The sequence below is a fragment of the Thermobia domestica genome, chromosome 10 (assembly GCF_964235325.1).
Source record: "Thermobia domestica chromosome 10, izTheDome1.hap1.1, whole genome shotgun sequence".
Classification (NCBI taxonomy): Eukaryota; Metazoa; Arthropoda; class Insecta; order Zygentoma; family Lepismatidae; genus Thermobia; species Thermobia domestica.
The window spans coordinates 115,741,245-115,764,875 of record NC_137463.1 but is presented as its reverse complement, the minus strand read 5'-3'; the positions used below and the strand labels follow the sequence as shown (position 1 = coordinate 115,764,875).

Sequence of the window (23,631 nt, the reverse complement as noted above, 5' to 3'; positions counted from 1 at the left end):
ATGTAGGCCGTTTACTCAGAAGAAATGATTGCAAGAATTTTGCTTCGTTTAAGACAACCAAACTCTTGAAACATCACGCATTGACAAATACATGACATTAATTTTATCACATCACTTTCAAACAATTACATTTTCTAAATACTCATTGTTTCTCCCGCATAACCAATACGCCATCTTCATTTGAGCAATATGAAAGCTCAGAGATTCTATTTCATGGACATAATTGTTGCAATTCTATTCATGTTTTGAAGGACAAAACCAGTTAGATTGTTAAACATATATATTTCAATCAGGAGACAACATTATATTATTAGCGAGCTTTCTCCTTACTAGGCCTATGTGCCGTTAGCGTGGGAAAATGGGTTTGGTTCTCACTGGCTTGACCTGGAGGTTCATGTCACATATTGCTTTGCTAGTGAAACGATCGCTAAATTCAAACAACTTAAAATCTACCATACTATTCGAGAATGATTTTTTCTTAATAACTAAGACTTACTTTCTATATGATATTCACTTACCGTTAAGTGTTGTTGATTACGACACTTACATACATCCCTCAACTTATCGCTTTAAATATTTCTCTCAAAACTTGTTTCCAATTCTTCGTGATTAACTGATAAAATTTCGCTTACAAAACACTACGAACTTTTAATTTCCAGATCATAAAATGCGGTGATGAAAGGAAAGCTGCGAAACGGCATTGCCTTTTTCTCACCCTTCATGGAAAAAATATTTCCTCTTTGTCTCTATTTCTAATCTTTTTAGCGCTACACAACTTTATGACTTTAGTGCTCAAAACATTAATTACTATTAAAGTTGACTAATATTCTGTCACAACAATATTGTTGATTCACTTTCTTCAACTACTATTACGGTGTCTTTTCTTGCTTACTTTGTTCTTGTTCTGAAACCCTGAAAACGCAGCCCATTTGTCTAATTTGAGCTTAGCCTCGACTTATAAGAGTAAAGGAAAGGTAAACGTTGTATTATTGCGAATAGGAAGGAGAAACGTTTCTCAACAGTGAAAGGTAATTACGGTTGTATTTCGTTAAATACAATCGCAAGGATTAGCAAACTAAAACGAACATTATAATGAGAGAAATGTTTATATGAAATAATATTCTAAGCAAAGTCTATTTACAGTATACGAGAAACCACAAACAACTGAGGGATCTTATCATAAGATGAAGAATAAAAGTGGGTTTGTTATACTGGCCAGTTCTGTCTTGACGGGTTTGTTACTGTACTTTACATACGGCGATTCCGTTCGACTTCCTCACTAATGATAAATTTCGCTCGTCTTCACTAATTCAATCTTCCACAACACTATTCCCTCATATGTCTTTACTCACTGAAGAACACCACACAAATAAGAATCAGTTCTATTTGGGCTTACAGAAGAACACATGGATCTCTTGTACTGCCGCCTGGTGGCCACAGCTGATATCGTGACTCAGCTGACCATCGTATTCGGAAGGCTCCGTTCGCGTACTTGCCAACCATATGATGAAATAGGAAATATTGATTGGTTTTGTGGAAAAAAGTCAGTTACAAGAGCAACCGAACTGTGAAAATAGAACACGAAATTAATCATTTATTTGAATTTAGAAAGGTAATGAATGGAAAGTTGAAAGGTGCAGAAACTGTGACCCCAAACGGATAAGGACCACTCTTTCAAAATGGAGAATCTTCGAAATAGTAAGATGATAGACGATTGGCTATGCTGAAAGGATCGCTGGATTTTATGACAAATTTTTAGTTCAGTTTATATATCGTACAACGTAACGATTTAAAATATCTCCCTGCTGCACTCTATATTGATGCTCGTTGAAATGAGGAAAGAATACGATGAAACAACAAACCGAAAGTGAAGGCCAGAAATGAATAATTTGTTAACTAAATATTTTGCCGAACGATGTGTGGTCCTCGGTAGTATAGTGGTTAGTATCCCCGCCTGTCACGCGGGAGACCGGGGTTCGATTCCCCGCCGGGGAGAAAAGAAATTTTGTTGATTTATGAAACGAACCTATGTTCAGCAAATACTTGCTGACTAAAATCCACCATATGACTGAGAGCTACTAGATTTGCAGCAGTGACTGATAATTCCCCACAGTTGGAATCTAATTTCGCACACCTCCACTCGTATTTCTGGAACGTAATGAAATTTACGCACTACGGTGTTTCAGATTTTGTTGAAAACAAAACCAGAAAATCAAGTTGCGTGCATCAAAATAATATAGCAATATCTCTTACAATTATCAGCAAAATTCACAAAGGAACAAACAAATCAGCTACAAGTTGAACACAATATTAAGGATGCTAATCACAATGTTAACTTTGTATATGGAATATTATGATCTATATTTACCTGGGTTAATAATTGAACTGGACTCTCATGAAATGCAAGAAGTAGCCTACACCTTGGACGACGGAAAAAAGAAAAAGAGCAATCCCATGTGGTCTAGTGGCTAGGATACCTGGCTTTCACCCAGGAGGCCCGGGTTCGATTCCCGGCATGGGAACCTTTTTATACTACACTTATTTCGTTCCCTACAAGAAAATATCGGACAACTTAATCTGCTTTCTACGACATGCCACACCAGCAGTAACTTGACGCAAAATAAACTGTAAAACACTTTGTATATAATTCACGTTGGTATTGAATTTTGAAACACCAACCTTTGCAAACAAAGGACCTACACTTAATATAAACAGTTAACCACAACCGATCCTTGACTATCATACAAGCTCAATATTTACTATGTAGGCCGTTTACTCAGAAGAAATGATTGCAAGAATTTTGCTTCGTTTAAGACAACCAAACTCTTGAAACATCACGCATTGACAAATACATGACATTAATTTTATCACATCACTTTCAAACAATTACATTTTCTAAATACTCATTGTTTCTCCCGCATAACCAATACGCCATCTTCATTTGAGCAATATGAAAGCTCAGAGATTCTATTTCATGGACATAATTGTTGCAATTCTATTCATGTTTTGAAGGACAAAACCAGTTAGATTGTTAAACATATATATTTCAATCAGGAGACAACATTATATTATTAGCGAGCTTTCTCCTTACTAGGCCTATGTGCCGTTAGCGTGGGAAAATGGGTTTGGTTCTCACTGGCTTGACCTGGAGGTTCATGTCACATATTGCTTTGCTAGTGAAACGATCGCTAAATTCAAACAACTTAAAATCTACCATACTATTCGAGAATGATTTTTTCTTAATAACTAAGACTTACTTTCTATATGATATTCACTTACCGTTAAGTGTTGTTGATTACGACACTTACATACATCCCTCAACTTATCGCTTTAAATATTTCTCTCAAAACTTGTTTCCAATTCTTCGTGATTAACTGATAAAATTTCGCTTACAAAACACTACGAACTTTTAATTTCCAGATCATAAAATGCGGTGATGAAAGGAAAGCTGCGAAACGGCATTGCCTTTTTCTCACCCTTCATGGAAAAAATATTTCCTCTTTGTCTCTATTTCTAATCTTTTTAGCGCTACACAACTTTATGACTTTAGTGCTCAAAACATTAATTACTATTAAAGTTGACTAATATTCTGTCACAACAATATTGTTGATTCACTTTCTTCAACTACTATTACGGTGTCTTTTCTTGCTTACTTTGTTCTTGTTCTGAAACCCTGAAAACGCAGCCCATTTGTCTAATTTGAGCTTAGCCTCGACTTATAAGAGTAAAGGAAAGGTAAACGTTGTATTATTGCGAATAGGAAGGAGAAACGTTTCTCAACAGTGAAAGGTAATTACGGTTGTATTTCGTTAAATACAATCGCAAGGATTAGCAAACTAAAACGAACATTATAATGAGAGAAATGTTTATATGAAATAATATTCTAAGCAAAGTCTATTTACAGTATACGAGAAACCACAAACAACTGAGGGATCTTATCATAAGATGAAGAATAAAAGTGGGTTTGTTATACTGGCCAGTTCTGTCTTGACGGGTTTGTTACTGTACTTTACATACGGCGATTCCGTTCGACTTCCTCACTAATGATAAATTTCGCTCGTCTTCACTAATTCAATCTTCCACAACACTATTCCCTCATATGTCTTTACTCACTGAAGAACACCACACAAATAAGAATCAGTTCTATTTGGGCTTACAGAAGAACACATGGATCTCTTGTACTGCCGCCTGGTGGCCACAGCTGATATCGTGACTCAGCTGACCATCGTATTCGGAAGGCTCCGTTCGCGTACTTGCCAACCATATGATGAAATAGGAAATATTGATTGGTTTTGTGGAAAAAAGTCAGTTACAAGAGCAACCGAACTGTGAAAATAGAACACGAAATTAATCATTTATTTGAATTTAGAAAGGTAATGAATGGAAAGTTGAAAGGTGCAGAAACTGTGACCCCAAACGGATAAGGACCACTCTTTCAAAATGGAGAATCTTCGAAATAGTAAGATGATAGACGATTGGCTATGCTGAAAGGATCGCTGGATTTTATGACAAATTTTTAGTTCAGTTTATATATCGTACAACGTAACGATTTAAAATATCTCCCTGCTGCACTCTATATTGATGCTCGTTGAAATGAGGAAAGAATACGATGAAACAACAAACCGAAAGTGAAGGCCAGAAATGAATAATTTGTTAACTAAATATTTTGCCAAACGATGTGTGGTCCTCGGTAGTATAGTGGTTAGTATCCCCGCCTGTCACGCGGGAGACCGGGGTTCGATTCCCCGCCGGGGAGAAAAGAAATTTTGTTGATTTATGAAACGAACCTATGTTCAGCAAATACTTGCTGACTAAAATCCACCATATGACTGAGAGCTACTAGATTTGCAGCAGTGACTGATAATTCCCCACAGTTGGAATCTAATTTCGCACACCTCCACTCGTATTTCTGGAACGTAATGAAATTTACGCACTACGGTGTTTCAGATTTTGTTGAAAACAAACCAGAAAATCAAGTTGCATGCATCAAAATAATATAGCAATATCTCTTACAATTATCAGCAAAATTCACAAAGGAACAAACAAATCAGCTACAAGTTGAACACAATATTAAGGATGCTAATCACAATGTTAACTTTGTATATGGAATATTATGATCTATATTTACCTGGGTTAATAATTGAACTGGACTCTCATGAAATGCAAGAAGTAGCCTACACCTTGGACGACGGAAAAAAGAAAAAGAGCAATCCCATGTGGTCTAGTGGCTAGGATACCTGGCTTTCACCCAGGAGGCCCGGGTTCGATTCCCGGCATGGGAACCTTTTTATACTACACTTATTTCGTTCCCTACAAGAAAATATCGGACAACTTAATCTGCTTTCTACGACATGCCACACCAGCAGTAACTTGACGCAAAATAAACTGTAAAACACTTTGTATATAATTCACGTTGGTATTGAATTTTGAAACACCAACCTTTGCAAACAAAGGACCTACACTTAATATAAACAGTTAACCACAACCGATCCTTGACTATCATACAAGCTCAATATTTACTATGTAGGCCGTTTACTCAGAAGAAATGATTGCAAGAATTTTGCTTCGTTTAAGACAACCAAACTCTTGAAACATCACGCATTGACAAATACATGACATTAATTTTATCACATCACTTTCAAACAATTACATTTTCTAAATACTCATTGTTTCTCCCGCATAACCAATACGCCATCTTCATTTGAGCAATATGAAAGCTCAGAGATTCTATTTCATGGACATAATTGTTGCAATTCTATTCATGTTTTGAAGGACAAAACCAGTTAGATTGTTAAACATATATATTTCAATCAGGAGACAACATTATATTATTAGCGAGCTTTCTCCTTACTAGGCCTATGTGCCGTTAGCGTGGGAAAATGGGTTTGGTTCTCACTGGCTTGACCTGGAGGTTCATGTCACATATTGCTTTGCTAGTGAAACGATCGCTAAATTCAAACAACTTAAAATCTACCATACTATTCGAGAATGATTTTTTCTTAATAACTAAGACTTACTTTCTATATGATATTCACTTACCGTTAAGTGTTGTTGATTACGACACTTACATACATCCCTCAACTTATCGCTTTAAATATTTCTCTCAAAACTTGTTTCCAATTCTTCGTGATTAACTGATAAAATTTCGCTTACAAAACACTACGAACTTTTAATTTCCAGATCATAAAATGCGGTGATGAAAGGAAAGCTGCGAAACGGCATTGCCTTTTTCTCACCCTTCATGGAAAAAATATTTCCTCTTTGTCTCTATTTCTAATCTTTTTAGCGCTACACAACTTTATGACTTTAGTGCTCAAAACATTAATTACTATTAAAGTTGACTAATATTCTGTCACAACAATATTGTTGATTCACTTTCTTCAACTACTATTACGGTGTCTTTTCTTGCTTACTTTGTTCTTGTTCTGAAACCCTGAAAACGCAGCCCATTTGTCTAATTTGAGCTTAGCCTCGACTTATAAGAGTAAAGGAAAGGTAAACGTTGTATTATTGCGAATAGGAAGGAGAAACGTTTCTCAACAGTGAAAGGTAATTACGGTTGTATTTCGTTAAATACAATCGCAAGGATTAGCAAACTAAAACGAACATTATAATGAGAGAAATGTTTATATGAAATAATATTCTAAGCAAAGTCTATTTACAGTATACGAGAAACCACAAACAACTGAGGGATCTTATCATAAGATGAAGAATAAAAGTGGGTTTGTTATACTGGCCAGTTCTGTCTTGACGGGTTTGTTACTGTACTTTACATACGGCGATTCCGTTCGACTTCCTCACCAATGATAAATTTCGCTCGTCTTCACTAATTCAATCTTCCACAACACTATTCCCTCATATGTCTTTACTCACTGAAGAACACCACACAAATAAGAATCAGTTCTATTTGGGCTTACAGAAGAACACATGGATCTCTTGTACTGCCGCCTGGTGGCCACAGCTGATATCGTGACTCAGCTGACCATCGTATTCGGAAGGCTCCGTTCGCGTACTTGCCAACCATATGATGAAATAGGAAATATTGATTGGTTTTGTGGAAAAAAGTCAGTTACAAGAGCAACCGAACTGTGAAAATAGAACACGAAATTAATCATTTATTTGAATTTAGAAAGGTAATGAATGGAAAGTTGAAAGGTGCAGAAACTGTGACCCCAAACGGATAAGGACCACTCTTTCAAAATGGAGAATCTTCGAAATAGTAAGATGATAGACGATTGGCTATGCTGAAAGGATCGCTGGATTTTATGACAAATTTTTAGTTCAGCTTTATATATCGTACAACGTAACGATTTAAAATATCTCCCTGCTGCACTCTATATTGATGCTCGTTGAAATGAGGAAAGAATACGATGAAACAACAAACCGAAAGTGAAGGCCAGAAATGAATAATTTGTTAACTAAATATTTTGCCAAACGATGTGTGGTCCTCGGTAGTATAGTGGTTAGTATCCCCGCCTGTCACGCGGGAGACCGGGGTTCGATTCCCCGTCGGGGAGAAAAGAAATTTTGTTGATTTATGAAACGAACCTATGTTCAGCAAATACTTGCTGACTAAAATCCACCATATGACTGAGAGCTACTAGATTTGCAGCAGTGACTGATAACTTTCCCACAGTTGGAATCTAATTTCGCACACCTCCACTCGTATTTCTGGAACGTAATGAAATTTACGCACTACGGTGTTTCAGATTTTGTTGAAAACAACCAGAAAATCAAGTTGCATGCATCAAAATAATATAGCAATATCTCTTACAATTATCAGCAAAATTCACAAAGGAACAAACAAATCAGCTACAAGTTGAACACAATATTAAGGATGCTAATCACAATGTTAACTTTGTATATGGAATATTATGATCTATATTTACCTGGGTTAATAATTGAACTGGACTCTCATGAAATGCAAGAAGTAGCCTACACCTTGGACGACGGAAAAAAGAAAAAGAGCAATCCCATGTGGTCTAGTGGCTAGGATACCTGGCTTTCACCCAGGAGGCCCGGGTTCGATTCCCGGCATGGGAACCTTTTTATACTACACTTATTTCGTTCCCTACAAGAAAATATCGGACAACTTAATCTGCTTTCTACGACATGCCACACCAGCAGTAACTTGACGCAAAATAAACTGTAAAACACTTTGTATATAATTCACGTTGGTATTGAATTTTGAAACACCAACCTTTGCAAACAAAGGACCTACACTTAATATAAACAGTTAACCACAACCGATCCTTGACTATCATACAAGCTCAATATTTACTATGTAGGCCGTTTACTCAGAAGAAATGATTGCAAGAATTTTGCTTCGTTTAAGACAACCAAACTCTTGAAACATCACGCATTGACAAATACATGACATTAATTTTATCACATCACTTTCAAACAATTACATTTTCTAAATACTCATTGTTTCTCCCGCATAACCAATACGCCATCTTCATTTGAGCAATATGAAAGCTCAGAGATTCTATTTCATGGACATAATTGTTGCAATTCTATTCATGTTTTGAAGGACAAAACCAGTTAGATTGTTAAACATATATATTTCAATCAGGAGACAACATTATATTATTAGCGAGCTTTCTCCTTACTAGGCCTATGTGCCGTTAGCGTGGGAAAATGGGTTTGGTTCTCACTGGCTTGACCTGGAGGTTCATGTCACATATTGCTTTGCTAGTGAAACGATCGCTAAATTCAAACAACTTAAAATCTACCATACTATTCGAGAATGATTTTTTCTTAATAACTAAGACTTACTTTCTATATGATATTCACTTACCGTTAAGTGTTGTTGATTACGACACTTACATACATCCCTCAACTTATCGCTTTAAATATTTCTCTCAAAACTTGTTTCCAATTCTTCGTGATTAACTGATAAAATTTCGCTTACAAAACACTACGAACTTTTAATTTCCAGATCATAAAATGCGGTGATGAAAGGAAAGCTGCGAAACGGCATTGCCTTTTTCTCACCCTTCATGGAAAAAATATTTCCTCTTTGTCTCTATTTCTAATCTTTTTAGCGCTACACAACTTTATGACTTTAGTGCTCAAAACATTAATTACTATTAAAGTTGACTAATATTCTGTCACAACAATATTGTTGATTCACTTTCTTCAACTACTATTACGGTGTCTTTTCTTGCTTACTTTGTTCTTGTTCTGAAACCCTGAAAACGCAGCCCATTTGTCTAATTTGAGCTTAGCCTCGACTTATAAGAGTAAAGGAAAGGTAAACGTTGTATTATTGCGAATAGGAAGGAGAAACGTTTCTCAACAGTGAAAGGTAATTACGGTTGTATTTCGTTAAATACAATCGCAAGGATTAGCAAACTAAAACGAACATTATAATGAGAGAAATGTTTATATGAAATAATATTCTAAGCAAAGTCTATTTACAGTATACGAGAAACCACAAACAACTGAGGGATCTTATCATAAGATGAAGAATAAAAGTGGGTTTGTTATACTGGCCAGTTCTGTCTTGACGGGTTTGTTACTGTACTTTACATACGGCGATTCCGTTCGACTTCCTCACTAATGATAAATTTCGCTCGTCTTCACTAATTCAATCTTCCACAACACTATTCCCTCATATGTCTTTACTCACTGAAGAACACCACACAAATAAGAATCAGTTCTATTTGGGCTTACAGAAGAACACATGGATCTCTTGTACTGCCGCCTGGTGGCCACAGCTGATATCGTGACTCAGCTGACCATCGTATTCGGAAGGCTCCGTTCGCGTACTTGCCAACCATATGATGAAATAGGAAATATTGATTGGTTTTGTGGAAAAAAGTCAGTTACAAGAGCAACCGAACTGTGAAAATAGAACACGAAATTAATCATTTATTTGAATTTAGAAAGGTAATGAATGGAAAGTTGAAAGGTGCAGAAACTGTGACCCCAAACGGATAAGGACCACTCTTTCAAAATGGAGAATCTTCGAAATAGTAAGATGATAGACGATTGGCTATGCTGAAAGGATCGCTGGATTTTATGACAAATTTTTAGTTCAGCTTTATATATCGTACAACGTAACGATTTAAAATATCTCCCTGCTGCACTCTATATTGATGCTCGTTGAAATGAGGAAAGAATACGATGAAACAACAAACCGAAAGTGAAGGCCAGAAATGAATAATTTGTTAACTAAATATTTTGCCAAACGATGTGTGGTCCTCGGTAGTATAGTGGTTAGTATCCCCGCCTGTCACGCGGGAGACCGGGGTTCGATTCCCCGTCGGGGAGAAAAGAAATTTTGTTGATTTATGAAACGAACCTATGTTCAGCAAATACTTGCTGACTAAAATCCACCATATGACTGAGAGCTACTAGATTTGCAGCAGTGACTGATAACTTTCCCACAGTTGGAATCTAATTTCGCACACCTCCACTCGTATTTCTGGAACGTAATGAAATTTACGCACTACGGTGTTTCAGATTTTGTTGAAAACAAACCAGAAAATCAAGTTGCATGCATCAAAATAATATAGCAATATCTCTTACAATTATCAGCAAAATTCACAAAGGAACAAACAAATCAGCTACAAGTTGAACACAATATTAAGGATGCTAATCACAATGTTAACTTTGTATATGGAATATTATGATCTATATTTACCTGGGTTAATAATTGAACTGGACTCTCATGAAATGCAAGAAGTAGCCTACACCTTGGACGACGGAAAAAAGAAAAAGAGCAATCCCATGTGGTCTAGTGGCTAGGATACCTGGCTTTCACCCAGGAGGCCCGGGTTCGATTCCCGGCATGGGAACCTTTTTATACTACACTTATTTCATTCCCTACAAGAAAATATCGGACAACTTAATCTGCTTTCTACGACATGCCACACCAGCAGTAACTTGACGCAAAATAAACTGTAAAACACTTTGTATATAATTCACGTTGGTATTGAATTTTGAAACACCAACCTTTGCAAACAAAGGACCTACACTTAATATAAACAGTTAACCACAACCGATCCTTGACTATCATACAAGCTCAATATTTACTATGTAGGCCGTTTACTCAGAAGAAATGATTGCAAGAATTTTGCTTCGTTTAAGACAACCAAACTCTTGAAACATCACGCATTGACAAATACATGACATTAATTTTATCACATCACTTTCAAACAATTACATTTTCTAAATACTCATTGTTTCTCCCGCATAACCAATACGCCATCTTCATTTGAGCAATATGAAAGCTCAGAGATTCTATTTCATGGACATAATTGTTGCAATTCTATTCATGTTTTGAAGGACAAAACCAGTTAGATTGTTAAACATATATATTTCAATCAGGAGACAACATTATATTATTAGCGAGCTTTCTCCTTACTAGGCCTATGTGCCGTTAGCGTGGGAAAATGGGTTTGGTTCTCACTGGCTTGACCTGGAGGTTCATGTCACATATTGCTTTGCTAGTGAAACGATCGCTAAATTCAAACAACTTAAAATCTACCATACTATTCGAGAATGATTTTTTCTTAATAACTAAGACTTACTTTCTATATGATATTCACTTACCGTTAAGTGTTGTTGATTACGACACTTACATACATCCCTCAACTTATCGCTTTAAATATTTCTCTCAAAACTTGTTTCCAATTCTTCGTGATTAACTGATAAAATTTCGCTTACAAAACACTACGAACTTTTAATTTCCAGATCATAAAATGCGGTGATGAAAGGAAAGCTGCGAAACGGCATTGCCTTTTTCTCACCCTTCATGGAAAAAATATTTCCTCTTTGTCTCTATTTCTAATCTTTTTAGCGCTACACAACTTTATGACTTTAGTGCTCAAAACATTAATTACTATTAAAGTTGACTAATATTCTGTCACAACAATATTGTTGATTCACTTTCTTCAACTACTATTACGGTGTCTTTTCTTGCTTAATTTGTTCTTGTTCTGAAACCCTGAAAACGCAGCCCATTTGTCTAATTTGAGCTTAGCCTCGACTTATAAGAGTAAAGGAAAGGTAAACGTTGTATTATTGCGAATAGGAAGGAGAAACGTTTCTCAACAGTGAAAGGTAATTACGGTTGTATTTCGTTAAATACAATCGCAAGGATTAGCAAACTAAAACGAACATTATAATGAGAGAAATGTTTATATGAAATAATATTCTAAGCAAAGTCTATTTACAGTATACGAGAAACCACAAACAACTGAGGGATCTTATCATAAGATGAAGAATAAAAGTGGGTTTGTTATACTGGCCAGTTCTGTCTTGACGGGTTTGTTACTGTACTTTACATACGGCGATTCCGTTCGACTTCCTCACTAATGATAAATTTCGCTCGTCTTCACTAATTCAATCTTCCACAACACTATTCCCTCATATGTCTTTACTCACTGAAGAACACCACACAAATAAGAATCAGTTCTATTTGGGCTTACAGAAGAACACATGGATCTCTTGTACTGCCGCCTGGTGGCCACAGCTGATATCGTGACTCAGCTGACCATCGTATTCGGAAGGCTCCGTTCGCGTACTTGCCAACCATATGATGAAATAGGAAATATTGATTGGTTTTGTGGAAAAAAGTCAGTTACAAGAGCAACCGAACTGTGAAAATAGAACACGAAATTAATCATTTATTTGAATTTAGAAAGGTAATGAATGGAAAGTTGAAAGGTGCAGAAACTGTGACCCCAAACGGATAAGGACCACTCTTTCAAAATGGAGAATCTTCGAAATAGTAAGATGATAGACGATTGGCTATGCTGAAAGGATCGCTGGATTTTATGACAAATTTTTAGTTCAGCTTTATATATCGTACAACGTAACGATTTAAAATATCTCCCTGCTGCACTCTATATTGATGCTCGTTGAAATGAGGAAAGAATACGATGAAACAACAAACCGAAAGTGAAGGCCAGAAATGAATAATTTGTTAACTAAATATTTTGCCGAACGATGTGTGGTCCTCGGTAGTCTAGTGGTTAGTATCCCCGCCTGTCACGCGGGAGACCGGGGTTCGATTCCCCGCCGGGGAGAAAAGAAATTTTGTTGATTTATGAAACGAACCTATGTTCAGCAAATACTTGCTGACTAAAATCCACCATATGACTGAGAGCTACTAGATTTGCAGCAGTGACTGATAATTCCCCACAGTTGGAATCTAATTTCGCACACCTCCACTCGTATTTCTGGAACGTAATGAAATTTACGCACTACGGTGTTTCATATTTTGTTGAAAACAAACCAGAAAATCAAGTTGCGTGCATCAAAATAATATAGCAATATCTCTTACAATTATCAGCAAAATTCACAAAGGAACAAACAAATCAGCTACAAGTTGAACACAATATTAAGGATGCTAATCACAATGTTAACTTTGTATATGGAATATTATGATCTATATTTACCTGGGTTAATAATTGAACTGGACTCTCATGAAATGCAAGAAGTAGCCTACACCTTGGACGACGGAAAAAAGAAAAAGAGCAATCCCATGTGGTCTAGTGGCTAGGATACCTGGCTTTCACCCAGGAGGCCCGGGTTCGATTCCCGGCATGGGAACCTTTTTATACTACACTTATTTCATTCCCTACAAGAAAATATCGGACAACTTAATCTGCTTTCTACGACATGCCACACCAGCAGTAACTTGACGCAAAATAAACTGTAAAACACTTTGTATATAATTCACGTTGGTATTGAATTTTGAAACACCAACCTTTGCAAACAAAGGACCTACACTTAATATAAACAGTTAACCACAACCGATCCTTGACTATCATACAAGCTCAATATTTACTATGTAGGCCGTTTACTCAGAAGAAATGATTGCAAGAATTTTGCTTCGTTTAAGACAACCAAACTCTTGAAACATCACGCATTGACAAATACATGACATTAATTTTATCACATCACTTTCAAACAATTACATTTTCTAAATACTCATTGTTTCTCCCGCATAACCAATACGCCATCTTCATTTGAGCAATATGAAAGCTCAGAGATTCTATTTCATGGACATAATTGTTGCAATTCTATTCATGTTTTGAAGGACAAAACCAGTTAGATTGTTAAACATATATATTTCAATCAGGAGACAACATTATATTATTAGCGAGCTTTCTCCTTACTAGGCCTATGTGCCGTTAGCGTGGGAAAATGGGTTTGGTTCTCACTGGCTTGACCTGGAGGTTCATGTCACATATTGCTTTGCTAGTGAAACGATCGCTAAATTCAAACAACTTAAAATCTACCATACTATTCGAGAATGATTTTTTCTTAATAACTAAGACTTACTTTCTATATGATATTCACTTACCGTTAAGTGTTGTTGATTACGACACTTACATACATCCCTCAACTTATCGGTTTAAATATTTCTCTCAAAACTTGTTTCCAATTCTTCGTGATTAACTGATAAAATTTCGCTTACAAAACACTACGAACTTTTAATTTCCAGATCATAAAATGCGGTGATGAAAGGAAAGCTGCGAAACGGCATTGCCTTTTTCTCACCCTTCATGGAAAAAATATTTCCTCTTTGTCTCTATTTCTAATCTTTTTAGCGCTACACAACTTTATGACTTTAGTGCTCAAAACATTAATTACTATTAAAGTTGACTAATATTCTGTCACAACAATATTGTTGATTCACTTTCTTCAACTACTATTACGGTGTCTTTTCTTGCTTACTTTGTTCTTGTTCTGAAACCCTGAAAACGCAGCCCATTTGTCTAATTTGAGCTTAGCCTCGACTTATAAGAGTAAAGGAAAGGTAAACGTTGTATTATTGCGAATAGGAAGGAGAAACGTTTCTCAACAGTGAAAGGTAATTACGGTTGTATTTCGTTAAATACAATCGCAAGGATTAGCAAACTAAAACGAACATTATAATGAGAGAAATGTTTATATGAAATAATATTCTAAGCAAAGTCTATTTACAGTATACGAGAAACCACAAACAACTGAGGGATCTTATCATAAGATGAAGAATAAAAGTGGGTTTGTTATACTGGCCAGTTCTGTCTTGACGGGTTTGTTACTGTACTTTACATACGGCGATTCCGTTCGACTTCCTCACTAATGATAAATTTCGCTCGTCTTCACTAATTCAATCTTCCACAACACTATTCCCTCATATGTCTTTACTCACTGAAGAACACCACACAAATAAGAATCAGTTCTATTTGGGCTTACAGAAGAACACATGGATCTCTTGTACTGCCGCCTGGTGGCCACAGCTGATATCGTGACTCAGCTGACCATCGTATTCGGAAGGCTCCGTTCGCGTACTTGCCAACCATATGATGAAATAGGAAATATTGATTGGTTTTGTGGAAAAAAGTCAGTTACAAGAGCAACCGAACTGTGAAAATAGAACACGAAATTAATCATTTATTTGAATTTAGAAAGGTAATGAATGGAAAGTTGAAAGGTGCAGAAACTGTGACCCCAAACGGATAAGGACCACTCTTTCAAAATGGAGAATCTTCGAAATAGTAAGATGATAGACGATTGGCTATGCTGAAAGGATCGCTGGATTTTATGACAAATTTTTAGTTCAGTTTATATATCGTACAACGTAACGATTTAAAATATCTCCCTGCTGCACTCTATATTGATGCTCGTTGAAATGAGGAAAGAATACGATGAAACAACAAACCGAAAGTGAAGGCCAGAAATGAATAATTTGTTAACTAAATATTTTGCCGAACGATGTGTGGTCCTCGGTAGTATAGTGGTTAGTATCCCCGCCTGTCACGCGGGAGACCGGGGTTCGATTCCCCGCCGGGGAGAAAAGAAATTTTGTTGATTTATGAAACGAACCTATGTTCAGCAAATACTTGCTGACTAAAATCCACCATATGACTGAGAGCTACTAGATTTGCAGCAGTGACTGACAATTCCCCACAGTTGGAATCTAATTTCGCACACCTCCACTCGTATTTCTGGAACGTAATGAAATTTACGCACTACGGTGTTTCAGATTTTGTTGAAAACAAAACCAGAAAATCAAGTTGCGTGCATCAAAATAATATAGCAATATCTCTTACAATTATCAGCAAAATTCACAAAGGAACAAACAAATCAGCTACAAGTTGAACACAATATTAAGGATGCTAATCACAATGTTAACTTTGTATATGGAATATTATGATCTATATTTACCTGGGTTAATAATTGAACTGGACTCTCATGAAATGCAAGAAGTAGCCTACACCTTGGACGACGGAAAAAAGAAAAAGAGCAATCCCATGTGGTCTAGTGGCTAGGATACCTGGCTTTCACCCAGGAGGCCCGGGTTCGATTCCCGGCATGGGAACCTTTTTATACTACACTTATTTCGTTCCCTACAAGAAAATATCGGACAACTTAATCTGCTTTCTACGACATGCCACACCAGCAGTAACTTGACGCAAAATAAACTGTAAAACACTTTGTATATAATTCACGTTGGTATTGAATTTTGAAACACCAACCTTTGCAAACAAAGGACCTACACTTAATATAAACAGTTAACCACAACCGATCCTTGACTATCATACAAGCTCAATATTTACTATGTAGGCCGTTTACTCAGAAGAAATGATTGCAAGAATTTTGCTTCGTTTAAGACAACCAAACTCTTGAAACATCACGCATTGACAAATACATGACATTAATTTTATCACATCACTTTCAAACAATTACATTTTCTAAATACTCATTGTTTCTCCCGCATAACCAATACGCCATCTTCATTTGAGCAATATGAAAGCTCAGAGATTCTATTTCATGGACATAATTGTTGCAATTCTATTCATGTTTTGAAGGACAAAACCAGTTAGATTGTTAAACATATATATTTCAATCAGGAGACAACATTATATTATTAGCGAGCTTTCTCCTTACTAGGCCTATGTGCCGTTAGCGTGGGAAAATGGGTTTGGTTCTCACTGGCTTGACCTGGAGGTTCATGTCACATATTGCTTTGCTAGTGAAACGATCGCTAAATTCAAACAACTTAAAATCTACCATACTATTCGAGAATGATTTTTTCTTAATAACTAAGACTTACTTTCTATATGATATTCACTTACCGTTAAGTGTTGTTGATTACGACACTTACATACATCCCTCAACTTATCGCTTTAAATATTTCTCTCAAAACTTGTTTCCAATTCTTCGTGATTAACTGATAAAATTTCGCTTACAAAACACTACGAACTTTTAATTTCCAGATCATAAAATGCGGTGATGAAAGGAAAGCTGCGAAACGGCATTGCCTTTTTCTCACCCTTCATGGAAAAAATATTTCCTCTTTGTCTCTATTTCTAATCTTTTTAGCGCTACACAACTTTATGACTTTAGTGCTCAAAACATTAATTACTATTAAAGTTGACTAATATTCTGTCACAACAATATTGTTGATTCACTTTCTTCAACTACTATTACGGTGTCTTTTCTTGCTTACTTTGTTCTTGTTCTGAAACCCTGAAAACGCAGCCCATTTGTCTAATTTGAGCTTAGCCTCGACTTATAAGAGTAAAGGAAAGGTAAACGTTGTATTATTGCGAATAGGAAGGAGAAACGTTTCTCAACAGTGAAAGGTAATTACGGTTGTATTTCGTTAAATACAATCGCAAGGATTAGCAAACTAAAACGAACATTATAATGAGAGAAATGTTTATATGAAATAATATTCTAAGCAAAGTCTATTTACAGTATACGAGAAACCACAAACAACTGAGGGATCTTATCATAAGATGAAGAATAAAAGTGGGTTTGTTATACTGGCCAGTTCTGTCTTGACGGGTTTGTTACTGTACTTTACATACGGCGATTCCGTTCGACTTCCTCACTAATGATAAATTTCGCTCGTCTTCACTAATTCAATCTTCCACAACACTATTCCCTCATATGTCTTTACTCACTGAAGAACACCACACAAATAAGAATCAGTTCTATTTGGGCTTACAGAAGAACACATGGATCTCTTGTACTGCCGCCTGGTGGCCACAGCTGATATCGTGACTCAGCTGACCATCGTATTCGGAAGGCTCCGTTCGCGTACTTGCCAACCATATGATGAAATAGGAAATATTGATTGGTTTTGTGGAAAAAAGTCAGTTACAAGAGCAACCGAACTGTGAAAATAGAACACGAAATTAATCATTTATTTGAATTTAGAAAGGTAATGAATGGAAAGTTGAAAGGTGCAGAAACTGTGACCCCAAACGGATAAGGACCACTCTTTCAAAATGGAGAATCTTCGAAATAGTAAGATGATAGACGATTGGCTATGCTGAAAGGATCGCTGGATTTTATGACAAATTTTTAGTTCAGTTTATATATCGTACAACGTAACGATTTAAAATATCTCCCTGCTGCACTCTATATTGATGCTCGTTGAAATGAGGAAAGAATACGATGAAACAACAAACCGAAAGTGAAGGCCAGAAATGAATAATTTGTTAACTAAATATTTTGCCGAACGATGTGTGGTCCTCGGTAGTATAGTGGTTAGTATCCCCGCCTGTCACGCGGGAGACCGGGGTTCGATTCCCCGCCGGGGAGAAAAGAAATTTTGTTGATTTATGAAACGAACCTATGTTCAGCAAATACTTGCTGACTAAAATCCACCATATGACTGAGAGCTACTAGATTTGCAGCAGTGACTGATAATTCCCCACAGTTGGAATCTAATTTCGCACACCTCCACTCGTATTTCTGGAACGTAATGAAATTTACGCACTACGGTGTTTCAGATTTTGTTGAAAACAAAACCAGAAAATCAAGTTGCGTGCATCAAAATAATATAGCAATATCTCTTACAATTATCAGCAAAATTCACAAAGGAACAAACAAATCAGCTACAAGTTGAACACAATATTAAGGATGCTAATCACAATGTTAACTTTGTATATGGAATATTATGATCTATATTTACCTGGGTTAATAATTGAACTGGACTCTCATGAAATGCAAGAAGTAGCCTACACCTTGGACGACGGAAAAAAGAAAAAGAGCAATCCCATGTGGTCTAGTGGCTAGGATACCTGGCTTTCACCCAGGAGGCCCGGGTTCGATTCCCGGCATGGGAACCTTTTTATACTACACTTATTTCGTTCCCTACAAGAAAATATCGGACAACTTAATCTGCTTTCTACGACATGCCACACCAGCAGTAACTTGACGCAAAATAAACTGTAAAACACTTTGTATATAATTCACGTTGGTATTGAATTTTGAAACACCAACCTTTGCAAACAAAGGACCTACACTTAATATAAACAGTTAACCACAACCGATCCTTGACTATCATACAAGCTCAATATTTACTATGTAGGCCGTTTACTCAGAAGAAATGATTGCAAGAATTTTGCTTCGTTTAAGACAACCAAACTCTTGAAACATCACGCATTGACAAATACATGACATTAATTTTATCACATCACTTTCAAACAATTACATTTTCTAAATACTCATTGTTTCTCCCGCATAACCAATACGCCATCTTCATTTGAGCAATATGAAAGCTCAGAGATTCTATTTCATGGACATAATTGTTGCAATTCTATTCATGTTTTGAAGGACAAAACCAGTTAGATTGTTAAACATATATATTTCAATCAGGAGACAACATTATATTATTAGCGAGCTTTCTCCTTACTAGGCCTATGTGCCGTTAGCGTGGGAAAATGGGTTTGGTTCTCACTGGCTTGACCTGGAGGTTCATGTCACATATTGCTTTGCTAGTGAAACGATCGCTAAATTCAAACAACTTAAAATCTACCATACTATTCGAGAATGATTTTTTCTTAATAACTAAGACTTACTTTCTATATGATATTCACTTACCGTTAAGTGTTGTTGATTACGACACTTACATACATCCCTCAACTTATCGCTTTAAATATTTCTCTCAAAACTTGTTTCCAATTCTTCGTGATTAACTGATAAAATTTCGCTTACAAAACACTACGAACTTTTAATTTCCAGATCATAAAATGCGGTGATGAAAGGAAAGCTGCGAAACGGCATTGCCTTTTTCTCACCCTTCATGGAAAAAATATTTCCTCTTTGTCTCTATTTCTAATCTTTTTAGCGCTACACAACTTTATGACTTTAGTGCTCAAAACATTAATTACTATTAAAGTTGACTAATATTCTGTCACAACAATATTGTTGATTCACTTTCTTCAACTACTATTACGGTGTCTTTTCTTGCTTACTTTGTTCTTGTTCTGAAACCCTGAAAACGCAGCCCATTTGTCTAATTTGAGCTTAGCCTCGACTTATAAGAGTAAAGGAAAGGTAAACGTTGTATTATTGCGAATAGGAAGGAGAAACGTTTCTCAACAGTGAAAGGTAATTACGGTTGTATTTCGTTAAATACAATCGCAAGGATTAGCAAACTAAAACGAACATTATAATGAGAGAAATGTTTATATGAAATAATATTCTAAGCAAAGTCTATTTACAGTATACGAGAAACCACAAACAACTGAGGGATCTTATCATAAGATGAAGAATAAAAGTGGGTTTGTTATACTGGCCAGTTCTGTCTTGACGGGTTTGTTACTGTACTTTACATACGGCGATTCCGTTCGACTTCCTCACTAATGATAAATTTCGCTCGTCTTCACTAATTCAATCTTCCACAACACTATTCCCTCATATGTCTTTACTCACTGAAGAACACCACACAAATAAGAATCAGTTCTATTTGGGCTTACAGAAGAACACATGGATCTCTTGTACTGCCGCCTGGTGGCCACAGCTGATATCGTGACTCAGCTGACCATCGTATTCGGAAGGCTCCGTTCGCGTACTTGCCAACCATATGATGAAATAGGAAATATTGATTGGTTTTGTGGAAAAAAGTCAGTTACAAGAGCAACCGAACTGTGAAAATAGAACACGAAATTAATCATTTATTTGAATTTAGAAAGGTAATGAATGGAAAGTTGAAAGGTGCAGAAACTGTGACCCCAAACGGATAAGGACCACTCTTTCAAAATGGAGAATCTTCGAAATAGTAAGATGATAGACGATTGGCTATGCTGAAAGGATCGCTGGATTTTATGACAAATTTTTAGTTCAGTTTATATATCGTACAACGTAACGATTTAAAATATCTCCCTGCTGCACTCTATATTGATGCTCGTTGAAATGAGGAAAGAATACGATGAAACAACAAACCGAAAGTGAAGGCCAGAAATGAATAATTTGTTAACTAAATATTTTGCCAAACGATGTGTGGTCCTCGGTAGTATAGTGGTTAGTATCCCCGCCTGTCACGCGGGAGACCGGGGTTCGATTCCCCGCCGGGGAGAAAAGAAATTTTGTTGATTTATGAAACGAACCTATGTTCAGCAAATACTTGCTGACTAAAATCCACCATATGACTGAGAGCTACTAGATTTGCAGCAGTGACTGATAATTCCCCACAGTTGGAATCTAATTTCGCACACCTCCACTCGTATTTCTGGAACGTAATGAAATTTACGCACTACGGTGTTTCAGATTTTGTTGAAAACAAACCAGAAAATCAAGTTGCATGCATCAAAATAATATAGCAATATCTCTTACAATTATCAGCAAAATTCACAAAGGAACAAACAAATCAGCTACAAGTTGAACACAATATTAAGGATGCTAATCACAATGTTAACTTTGTATATGGAATATTATGATCTATATTTACCTGGGTTAATAATTGAACTGGACTCTCATGAAATGCAAGAAGTAGCCTACACCTTGGACGACGGAAAAAAGAAAAAGAGCAATCCCATGTGGTCTAGTGGCTAGGATACCTGGCTTTCACCCAGGAGGCCCGGGTTCGATTCCCGGCATGGGAACCTTTTTATACTACACTTATTTCGTTCCCTACAAGAAAATATCGGACAACTTAATCTGCTTTCTACGACATGCCACACCAGCAGTAACTTGACGCAAAATAAACTGTAAAACACTTTGTATATAATTCACGTTGGTATTGAATTTTGAAACACCAACCTTTGCAAACAAAGGACCTACACTTAATATAAACAGTTAACCACAACCGATCCTTGACTATCATACAAGCTCAATATTTACTATGTAGGCCGTTTACTCAGAAGAAATGATTGCAAGAATTTTGCTTCGTTTAAGACAACCAAACTCTTGAAACATCACGCATTGACAAATACATGACATTAATTTTATCACATCACTTTCAAACAATTACATTTTCTAAATACTCATTGTTTCTCCCGCATAACCAATACGCCATCTTCATTTGAGCAATATGAAAGCTCAGAGATTCTATTTCATGGACATAATTGTTGCAATTCTATTCATGTTTTGAAGGACAAAACCAGTTAGATTGTTAAACATATATATTTCAATCAGGAGACAACATTATATTATTAGCGAGCTTTCTCCTTACTAGGCCTATGTGCCGTTAGCGTGGGAAAATGGGTTTGGTTCTCACTGGCTTGACCTGGAGGTTCATGTCACATATTGCTTTGCTAGTGAAACGATCGCTAAATTCAAACAACTTAAAATCTACCATACTATTCGAGAATGATTTTTTCTTAATAACTAAGACTTACTTTCTATATGATATTCACTTACCGTTAAGTGTTGTTGATTACGACACTTACATACATCCCTCAACTTATCGCTTTAAATATTTCTCTCAAAACTTGTTTCCAATTCTTCGTGATTAACTGATAAAATTTCGCTTACAAAACACTACGAACTTTTAATTTCCAGATCATAAAATGCGGTGATGAAAGGAAAGCTGCGAAACGGCATTGCCTTTTTCTCACCCTTCATGGAAAAAATATTTCCTCTTTGTCTCTATTTCTAATCTTTTTAGCGCTACACAACTTTATGACTTTAGTGCTCAAAACATTAATTACTATTAAAGTTGACTAATATTCTGTCACAACAATATTGTTGATTCACTTTCTTCAACTACTATTACGGTGTCTTTTCTTGCTTACTTTGTTCTTGTTCTGAAACCCTGAAAACGCAGCCCATTTGTCTAATTTGAGCTTAGCCTCGACTTATAAGAGTAAAGGAAAGGTAAACGTTGTATTATTGCGAATAGGAAGGAGAAACGTTTCTCAACAGTGAAAGGTAATTACGGTTGTATTTCGTTAAATACAATCGCAAGGATTAGCAAACTAAAACGAACATTATAATGAGAGAAATGTTTATATGAAATAATATTCTAAGCAAAGTCTATTTACAGTATACGAGAAACCACAAACAACTGAGGGATCTTATCATAAGATGAAGAATAAAAGTGGGTTTGTTATACTGGCCAGTTCTGTCTTGACGGGTTTGTTACTGTACTTTACATACGGCGATTCCGTTCGACTTCCTCACCAATGATAAATTTCGCTCGTCTTCACTAATTCAATCTTCCACAACACTATTCCCTCATATGTCTTTACTCACTGAAGAACACCACACAAATAAGAATCAGTTCTATTTGGGCTTACAGAAGAACACATGGATCTCTTGTACTGCCGCCTGGTGGCCACAGCTGATATCGTGACTCAGCTGACCATCGTATTCGGAAGGCTCCGTTCGCGTACTTGCCAACCATATGATGAAATAGGAAATATTGATTGGTTTTGTGGAAAAAAG

The 23,631-nt window shown here is 36.3% G+C and overlaps 16 non-coding genes across 16 annotated transcripts; all 16 read left to right on the top strand.

Annotated features, from left to right (window-relative positions):
- Positions 1 to 1,923: 1,923 nt before the first annotated feature.
- TRNAD-GUC (transfer RNA aspartic acid (anticodon GUC)) lies at positions 1,924 to 1,995 on the top strand. Its single transcript has one exon. It is a non-coding gene; the product is annotated as a tRNA-Asp (tRNA).
- A 455-nt stretch (positions 1,996 to 2,450) lies between these two features.
- On the top strand, positions 2,451 to 2,522 carry TRNAE-UUC (transfer RNA glutamic acid (anticodon UUC)). The gene has a single exon. It is a non-coding gene; the product is annotated as a tRNA-Glu (tRNA).
- A 2,162-nt stretch (positions 2,523 to 4,684) lies between these two features.
- Positions 4,685 to 4,756, top strand: TRNAD-GUC (transfer RNA aspartic acid (anticodon GUC)). Its single transcript has one exon. It is a non-coding gene; the product is annotated as a tRNA-Asp (tRNA).
- Positions 4,757 to 5,210: 454 nt separating this feature from the next.
- On the top strand, positions 5,211 to 5,282 carry TRNAE-UUC (transfer RNA glutamic acid (anticodon UUC)). Its single transcript has one exon. It is a non-coding gene; the product is annotated as a tRNA-Glu (tRNA).
- Positions 5,283 to 7,445: 2,163 nt separating this feature from the next.
- TRNAD-GUC (transfer RNA aspartic acid (anticodon GUC)) lies at positions 7,446 to 7,517 on the top strand. The gene has a single exon. It is a non-coding gene; the product is annotated as a tRNA-Asp (tRNA).
- Positions 7,518 to 7,971: 454 nt separating this feature from the next.
- Positions 7,972 to 8,043, top strand: TRNAE-UUC (transfer RNA glutamic acid (anticodon UUC)). The gene has a single exon. It is a non-coding gene; the product is annotated as a tRNA-Glu (tRNA).
- Positions 8,044 to 10,206: 2,163 nt separating this feature from the next.
- Positions 10,207 to 10,278, top strand: TRNAD-GUC (transfer RNA aspartic acid (anticodon GUC)). Its single transcript has one exon. It is a non-coding gene; the product is annotated as a tRNA-Asp (tRNA).
- A 455-nt stretch (positions 10,279 to 10,733) lies between these two features.
- On the top strand, positions 10,734 to 10,805 carry TRNAE-UUC (transfer RNA glutamic acid (anticodon UUC)). The gene has a single exon. It is a non-coding gene; the product is annotated as a tRNA-Glu (tRNA).
- Positions 10,806 to 12,968: 2,163 nt separating this feature from the next.
- TRNAD-GUC (transfer RNA aspartic acid (anticodon GUC)) lies at positions 12,969 to 13,040 on the top strand. Its single transcript has one exon. It is a non-coding gene; the product is annotated as a tRNA-Asp (tRNA).
- A 454-nt stretch (positions 13,041 to 13,494) lies between these two features.
- On the top strand, positions 13,495 to 13,566 carry TRNAE-UUC (transfer RNA glutamic acid (anticodon UUC)). The gene has a single exon. It is a non-coding gene; the product is annotated as a tRNA-Glu (tRNA).
- A 2,162-nt stretch (positions 13,567 to 15,728) lies between these two features.
- On the top strand, positions 15,729 to 15,800 carry TRNAD-GUC (transfer RNA aspartic acid (anticodon GUC)). Its single transcript has one exon. It is a non-coding gene; the product is annotated as a tRNA-Asp (tRNA).
- Positions 15,801 to 16,255: 455 nt separating this feature from the next.
- TRNAE-UUC (transfer RNA glutamic acid (anticodon UUC)) lies at positions 16,256 to 16,327 on the top strand. Its single transcript has one exon. It is a non-coding gene; the product is annotated as a tRNA-Glu (tRNA).
- A 2,162-nt stretch (positions 16,328 to 18,489) lies between these two features.
- TRNAD-GUC (transfer RNA aspartic acid (anticodon GUC)) lies at positions 18,490 to 18,561 on the top strand. Its single transcript has one exon. It is a non-coding gene; the product is annotated as a tRNA-Asp (tRNA).
- A 455-nt stretch (positions 18,562 to 19,016) lies between these two features.
- On the top strand, positions 19,017 to 19,088 carry TRNAE-UUC (transfer RNA glutamic acid (anticodon UUC)). Its single transcript has one exon. It is a non-coding gene; the product is annotated as a tRNA-Glu (tRNA).
- A 2,162-nt stretch (positions 19,089 to 21,250) lies between these two features.
- Positions 21,251 to 21,322, top strand: TRNAD-GUC (transfer RNA aspartic acid (anticodon GUC)). Its single transcript has one exon. It is a non-coding gene; the product is annotated as a tRNA-Asp (tRNA).
- A 454-nt stretch (positions 21,323 to 21,776) lies between these two features.
- TRNAE-UUC (transfer RNA glutamic acid (anticodon UUC)) lies at positions 21,777 to 21,848 on the top strand. The gene has a single exon. It is a non-coding gene; the product is annotated as a tRNA-Glu (tRNA).
- The last annotated feature ends 1,783 nt before the right edge of the window (positions 21,849 to 23,631 follow it).